The sequence below is a fragment of the Mesocricetus auratus genome, unplaced genomic scaffold (assembly GCF_017639785.1).
Source record: "Mesocricetus auratus isolate SY011 unplaced genomic scaffold, BCM_Maur_2.0 contig_3529_pilon_obj, whole genome shotgun sequence".
In the NCBI taxonomy this organism is placed as follows: domain Eukaryota; kingdom Metazoa; phylum Chordata; class Mammalia; order Rodentia; family Cricetidae; genus Mesocricetus; species Mesocricetus auratus.
The window spans coordinates 22,317-30,744 of NW_024431750.1; positions in this window are offsets into that span (position 1 = coordinate 22,317).

Sequence of the window (8,428 nt, forward strand, 5' to 3'; positions counted from 1 at the left end):
ATATTTTAAAACAATGTCATGGTATCTACTTTTACACTTAAATGTCAAATGTCAGAAGCAGTGGTATATCTTTGACATCCTGGCTACACTTATCTACATAACACAATGACAGCTGGAAGTACACAGAAAACATATTCCTATGTACTCAAATGTACATTTATGGATATAAATATATGGATATAAAAATATGGATATAAAAATATGGATATATATATATAATTTCATATTCTATGCACCTCAGTTCCCATATTCATGTTAGGGCCATGCAAAGCCTAAAAAAACATAAATAGGTGAGTATTAATAAATTCTATATACAAATACACAATAATCAATATAGAGTCCATTAAAGCCATTTTATGACCTATCCTGTCATTGCTTTACCAACATTTAACAATCTTATTAGGGACAGGTTGTTGTGATTCACCCCTTTAATCCCAGGACTCTGTAGGCAGATGTAGGCTAATTTCTGAGTTCAAAGCTATTATAGTCTAGAGTGAGTTACAGGACATTCAGGGATGTATGGTGAAACTGCTCTTACAGAGCACCTGGGTTCAATCCCAGCACCCACAATGCACCTCACAACTATTTGTAACTCTAGGCCTAGGCATAATATATACACACAAAGGAAATATCGAAGAGGATAAAATAAACAATGGAGAATGGCAAAGAAACTTGCAGTGAGACCAATAAAATTCATTGTCCACACAATTAGATATTGGGGGTATTTGTTAATTTTTCAATAACTTTCCCTGTGTTTGATGAGTAGAAGTTTGTGAGTTGTGTCACTACAGGAAATTTTGTCACACATCAAGGTCTGAAAGTGGAGTAATATTTAGACTAAAGAGTAAAATTTTAATGAACTGTAAGAACAAGTTACCCTAACATGGCATAGTGAAACCCGGCTTTAATCCTAGTATTAGGAAGGAAAATATAGCTGTCTCTCTGAGATCTGAGCCATCCTGCTCTAACCAAAGTGTACCAGGAAAGCCTAGGATACAAAAAGAATCCGGTTTTACAAAATGAATAGAAGAAATAAAATAAAATGTAGAAAAGAAACAAGAAAAGAGGATTTTAATTTTGAAATAAATATGGAGTATATAAAGAGAAATTCTCAGAAGATAAAACACAAATAACTAAATGAAGGGCATTTAGTGTATCCTTAATGTCATTTGGTGTCATTCCTGTATATCTGTGAATATCTCACTAGTGCCAGGTCATTCCTCCAATTTATAATGGTTCCCTCTTTTATGGTATCTCCAATCTGTTTCTCTTCGATACTCACCTATGCTCAACCTTCCTACTCTTCTATGTCGTCCTCTCTCCTCCTCTTCTCTCCCTCTCTGTGAGGAGCCGCCCTCGCTATCGCTATTGCCGTTAGAAGATGGCGCTGACATCTGCTGTCAGTTGGAGTTAACCGTTTAAGCTGTGCCTCTCCCGTGGCGTCATCTGGGGTGATGTGCAAACCACCAATCCCGGCTCTACACGTCTCACTCGGAGCTCCTAGGCTTATATAAGGGGCTGGGTTTCTTAGCTTGGGGTCTCCCTCTAAGAAGCTGATCATCTATCTCTCAAGATGCATTAAAACTTTACTACAGAAGGATCCGAGTGTTCTGCGTCGTTCTTGCTGGCGAGACGGTAGCGCGGGACATCTGGTGCCGAAACCCGGGAACTCTTCAACATCGCCGGCGCCGCGGGAGACCCCTCGGAAGACGGGGCGGATTCAGAACTGCAGGGACGTAAGTTCAGAGAGGTATGCTTTATCCTGAATACCCCCTTTCTCGACTTTGGCCTTAGTTTGTCATCACCGTGGGACGGGTCAATGGAGGCTTTGGTGCTAGTCCTGTTTGTCCTTCTCCTTCATCGTGGCTGGTGCTGACAGAACGGTGCTGTCAGTCTGGTGCTGTCAGTCTGGTGCTGTCAGTCTGGTGCTGTCAGTCTGGTAACGGAGTTGAGCGCCGTTTTTAGATAAGCCGCCAGCGCGATGGGGTTGTCACAGTCAGTGGTTACTGCCCTACAGACTGTGCTAAAACAAAGAGATCTTAAAATTGCACCACGAACACTTCAAAATTTTGTGAAGGAGGTAGATAGAGTGGCACCATGGTATGCTTGTTCCGGGTCCCTCACTGTGGCCTCATGGAACAAGCTAGGTAAAGAATTAAACAAAAAGCATACAAAAGGAGATCTCAGCTTAGGTACCAAAGCCATTTGGAAGCTAGTTAAAAACTGCTTGGAGGATGAGGCCTGTCACCCTACTATAATAAAAAGTCAGGGAACCTTAGAGAAAGTTCAGGATAGCATGTCAGAAACTGAACGGAGTGAGAGAATGGGAGCTCGCAAAAGGAAAGACATGTCTAAAAAAAAAGACCCTCCCCAAGAAGTTAAGAAAGGGGGAGAGAGAGAAGGGAGTGATCATTCACCCCCTAACAAATCTAAAAAAAAAAAGCCAAAATCTAGTCTATACCCTACAATAGAGCTAAAAGCCTTAGAGCTAGATAATTCTGATTCTGACACTCTGTATTCTAACAAAAAAGGTGGTCTAGAGGAGGAGGTGGCACGGTATGAGGAAGAAAGATATCACCCTAATAGACACCGGCCACTAAAAACAAAAATGAATGTGAGGCCACCGTCTATAAATCCGGTGGGCTCACACCCCTCAGCGCCTCCGCAGTATGAGCTTCGGCTAAATACTGGTACTGACTCCTTTTTACCTTTAGAGGAACGGAGAAAAATACAAGTAGCTTTTCCAGTATTCGAGAATGCGAAAGACAAAAGAGTACATACCCCTGTAGATTACAATCAAATCAAAAAATTGGCCAAATCCGTTCATAATTATGGGGTCAATGCTAACTTTACCACATTACAGGTAAAAAGGCTTACTAATTTTGCCATGACTCCCACTGACTGGCAGACGACAGTAAAAGCAGTGCTTCCCAACATGGGACAATACATAGAATGAAAGGCTCTCTGGTATGATACAGCCCAGGCACAAGCTAGAGTTAATGCCACGGCTAAAGATAAAAATCAGAGACAATAGACATTTAAAATGCTAACAGGTCAGGGTCAACATGCCCTTAATCAAACCAACTACATCTGGGGTGTCTATGGTCAGGTGTCGGCCGCCGCTATTAAAGCATGGAAGGCCCTCACAAAAGGGGAGAATCCAATGGACACCTTACAAAGATTGTCCAAGGACCCCAAGAGCCATTTTCAGACTTTGTGGCCAAAATGACAGAGGCCGCCAGTCACATCTTTGGTGATTCAGAACAAGCTATGCCCCTGATTGAGCAACTTGTCTATAAACAAACAACCCAGGAATGTCGAGCGGCTATCGCCCCTCGCAAAAAAAAAGGTTTACAAGATTGGCTCAAAATGTACAGGGAGCTGGGGGGACCCCTAACCAATACAGGACTAGCTGCCGCCATTTTACAAACACACAGGTATAGAGATTTGTCTAATCAAAAAGCTTGTTTTAATTGTGGGAGAATGGGACATCTTAAGAAAGATTGTCAAGCCCCTAAAAAAACAAAAAAATCAAAGCTTTGCCATCGTTGTGGTAAAGGTTATCATAGGGCTAACAAATACAGGTCAGTCCGAGATGTAAAAGGGAGGCTTCTGCCCCCTATTAAAAAACCCAAGGTACCCCAATCAAAAAACGGGTCACGGGGCCCATGGTCCCAGGGCCCTCAAAAATATGGGAACCAATTTCAAAAAAGCAATCAAGAAAAAGTAGAGGCTTCCGAGGAACACCCAAAATGGACTTGCGTGCCGCCTCCGACTTCTTACTCATGCCCCAAATGAATGTTCAACCGGTCCCAGTCCATTCCCCTGGACCTTTGCCCCCTGCCACCATTGGGCTTATTCTGGGCCGTGGCTCCTTAACTTTACAGGGACTCATTATATATCCTAAAATTGTTGACCCGTATCATAAAAAGAAGATTCAAGTTCTCTGTTCTAGCCCTCAGGGTGTATTTTCTATAAAGCAGGGAGATAAAATTGCACAACTGGTGTTGCTGCCCTCCCTCGGGGATGGAGAAACCTACACTTTACAAAAAAGGGCTATGGGATCTTCTAGAAGTGATTCAGCCTATCTGGCTATACCCCTAAATGAGAGACCTACAATAAAATTGTTAATTTTATTGTAGGTCAGTGCCTCAGCCTTAATCTGGCGGAATGCTGAGGGCAAACAGGGATGTTTTACCCCCTATGTGTTGCCACTCCCTGTAAATTTATGGGGACGGGATGTGTTACAAGCCATGGGCATGAACCTAACTAATGAATACTCCCGCCAGACATCAGCCATTATGACAAAGATGGGGTATACAAACGGTAGAGGCTTGGGTAGACAAAAACAAGGCAAAATAAAACCCATTACACAACATAAAAATCAAAATAAAAAAAGACTGGGTTTTATTTAGGGGCCGTTAAGACTTCACGACCCATACCGTAAAAAACAGAGGAGCCGTTATGGGTCTCTCAATGGCCTCTATCCTCTAAAAAATTAGAGGCTGTCACAAGATTAATACAAAAACAAAAACGGCTGGGACATCTAAAGCCTTCTACCTCCCCATAAAATACACCAATTTTTGTTATTAAAAAAAATCTGGAAAGTAAAGATTACTCCACGACCTGCGGGCCATTAACAATCAGATACATCTTTTTGTCCCTGTTCAAAGAGGCCTTCCTTTACTTTCTACACTTCCTCAAAATTGGAAACTTATTATTATAGATATTAAAGATTATTTCTTCTCTATTCCACTTTACCCACGAGATAGACCAAGGTTTGCCTTCACTATCCCTTCTCTTAATCATATGGAACCAGACAAGAGATTTCAGTGGAAGGTACTGCCACAAGGCATGGCCAATAGCCCAACAATATGTCAGCTGTATGTGCAGGAGGCTTTGGAGCCAATTAGGAAGCAATTTACATCTTTAATCGTTATCCATTATATGGACGATATTCTTATTTGTCACAAAGAGTTAGATGTTTTACAAAAGGCTTTCCCCATGCTGGTGGCTGAATTAAAACAGTGGGGATTAGAGATTGCCTCAGAAAAGGTTCAAATTGCAGATACAGGCCTCTTTTTGGGCTCAATGATTACTCCCAAAAATATAGTTCCTCAGAAAATAGAAATTCGCAAAGACCACTTACAAACATTAAATGATTTTCAGAAACTTCTGGGAGATATAAATTGGTTGAGGCCCTTTTTAAAAATTCCATCTGCTGATCTAAAACCCCTCTTCGATCTCCTGGAGGGTGAGCCTCATATCTCCTCACCCAGAAAATTTACCCCTGCCGCCCACCGAGCCTTACAGATGGTGGAAGAGGCCTTACAGGAAGCACAATTACAACGTATTGAGGAGTCACTACCTTTTAATCTGTGTGTTTTTAAGACAGCTCAATTGCCAACTGCAGTCCTGTGGCAACATGGACCATTACTTTGGATTCATCCAAATGCTTCCCCTGCTAAGATTATTGACTGGTACCCTGATGCTGTTGCACAGCTCGCGCTTCGCGGAATAAAAGCAGCTGTTACACATTTTGGCAGGGATCCTGATTCCTTGATTGTGCCTTATACTGCTGCACAAGTTCAGACCTTGGCAGCCACATCTAGTGATTGGGCAGTTTTAGTTACTTCCTTTTCAGGACAAATTGATAATCATTTTCCAAAGCATCCAATTTTACAGTTTGCCCTAAACCAGGCTATAGTGTTTCCACAAGTGACAGCTAAAGACCCACTCGCAGATGGGACTGTGGTGTACACTGATGGATCAAAAACTGGTATGGGAGCTTATGTGGTCAAGGATAGGGTTATATCTAAACAATATAATGAAACTTCACCTCAAGTTGTAGAATGTCTGATAGTACTGGAGGTTCTTGAGGCTTTTCCAGGACCCCTCAATATTGTATCAGATTCCTCTTATGTGGTTAATGCAGTTAATCTCCTTGAGATAGCTGGAATAATAAGATCCTCCAGCAGAGTTGCTAACATCTTTCAAAAGATACAAGCTGCCTTGTTAAATAGGAGATTTCCTGTTTTCATTACCCATGTCCGAGCACATTCTGGACTCCCAGGTCCCATGTCCTTAGGGAATGACTTAGCGGACAAGGCTACAAAGCTGGTGGCCGCTGCCTTGTCTACCCATGCACAAGCAGCAAAAGAATTCCATAAGCGCTTTCATGTGACGGCTGAGACCTTGCGCCGTCGTTTTGCTCTATCCAGGAAAGAGGCTAGGGAAATTGTTACTCAATGCCAGAATTGCTGCGAATTCTTACCTACTCCCCACATGGGAATAAACCCACGTGGCATTAGACCATTGCAGATGTGGCAGATGGATGTTACTCATATTCCCTCTTTTGGAAGGCTTCAATATGTTCATGTTTCTGTTGACACCTGTTCTGGCGTAATGTTCGCCACACCCCTAACAGGGGAAAAGGCCTCATATGTGATTCAACATTGCCTTGAGGCCTGGAGTGCTTGGGGAAAACCCAGAATTTTAAAAACAGACAATGGACCAGCATATACCTCTCAAAAATTCCGACAGTTTTGTCGGCAAATGGATGTTACCCATCTAACTGGCCTACCTTATAACCCTCAAGGACAGGGCATTGTGGAACGTGCCCATCGTACACTCAAATCATATCTGATTAAACAAAAGGGGAGTATTGAGGATGTTCTACCCTCGGTACCAAGAGTTGCTGTATCCATGGCACTTTTTACCCTTAATTTCTTGAACTCTGATGCCCAAGGCCACACTGCGGCCGATCGCCACAGTTTAGAGCCTGATAGGCCAAAAGAAATGGTAAAATGGAAAGATGTCTTGACTGATCTCTGGAAAGGCCCGGATCCTATTCTTATAAGATCCAGGGGAGCTGTGTGTGTTTTTCCACAGGAGGAAGAAAACCCCCTGTGGATCCCTGAAAGACTCACTCGAAGAGCTCCTTCACAACTCCAGAATAAGAAGGATGGAGGCCAAGTGGGTGATGAAGACTCTCCTACTCGGGATGATGGTTCCTAGTATGATGGGAGAGTTACGGTGGGCCATCATGTCTACCTTCCCCTACCGATGCCAGTGATGCAGAATGCCCAGGTGTTCCCTAGATTTTTCACAACTAATAGAGAGTTGGGGCTTGCCTTTTTGCCTTTAGATCCTCAGATACAGAGTTTTCAGGATGAGAGAACCTTGTCATTAGTAGGAAGCTTGTGCTTTACTGTGATTTCTTCATTAAAGGATAATTTTATTCATATGGATCCAGAAAGATCTAATGCTAATCCTTTTGAATTAATGGAAGCTGTACTGATCTTTCTCCTATGATAGTGAGAAGGGACAGATTACTTTTGATTGGAAAGGGGCATTAGGCAACAGTCTGAGTGAGGGACAGAGCTATGGATCATCTGATTGGTCCTCCTCCAATGTTAAGTATACCCCTTTTAAGAGAACTAATTATTCAGCTGCCCTTTATTTGGGTTGTGAGTAATGATACCTTAGGTAAGAATCAGAAAGAAATAAATTGCTCTGCTTAGAATTGTTTTTATGCATTATGCTGGGATGCTATTAAGCACCCTTTTGCTTTGGTAATGCGCATGCCTCGATTTGTTCCAGTTCCTGTTGAGACGCCAAGTAATTTGAGTTTGTTTAGGGAAAAGCGAGATTTTTGGGATCTCTGCTATTATTGTGGGCCTGATAGCCACCGCCGCGGTTACTGCTTCGGTTACCGCCTCGGCCCTTGCACTTTCTGCCACTGTGCAGACAACTCAAACCATTAATGAACTATAGGCCACTGTGACCATGGTCCTAGATAAACAGGCCACTGCCAATTCTCAGATACAAGGAGGCCTGATGTTGGTAAACCAACAGATTAATTTGGTTCAGGAACAATTGGATATATTGTGGCAGATGGCCCAATTGGGATGTGAACAAAAGTTGCCTGGCCTTTGTGTCACTTCAGTACAATATGAGAATTTTACAAGAGCAGCTAACCTGTCACAAGCTCTGTCTCAACATTTATTACAGAATTGGACTTTTGAGTTTGAGCAGACACTCCGTGAGTTGAGAATGGCGATCCTGCAAGTGAATTCGACGCATCTGGATCTTTCTCTGATGGAAGGCCTCTCCTCCTGGATTTCATCTGCATTTTCTTATTTTAAGGAATGGGTGGGGGTAGGATCATTTAGCCTAGTTCTCTGCTGTGGAATAGTGTTGATGCTTTGGATGGTGTGTAAGCTCAGAGCCCAAACAAAAGAGACAAAGTGGTGGTGGCACAAGCACTTGCTGCCTTAGAACACGGAGCCTCCCCTGACATTTGGTTAACCATGTTAAAGCAATAGGTCGCTGGCCTCCCAGCTCTTGCACCCCACGAGGCTAGTCTCATTGCACGGGATAGAGTGGGTAGGCTTCAGCAGCCCAAGGAGTTGCAAGGCTAAGCACT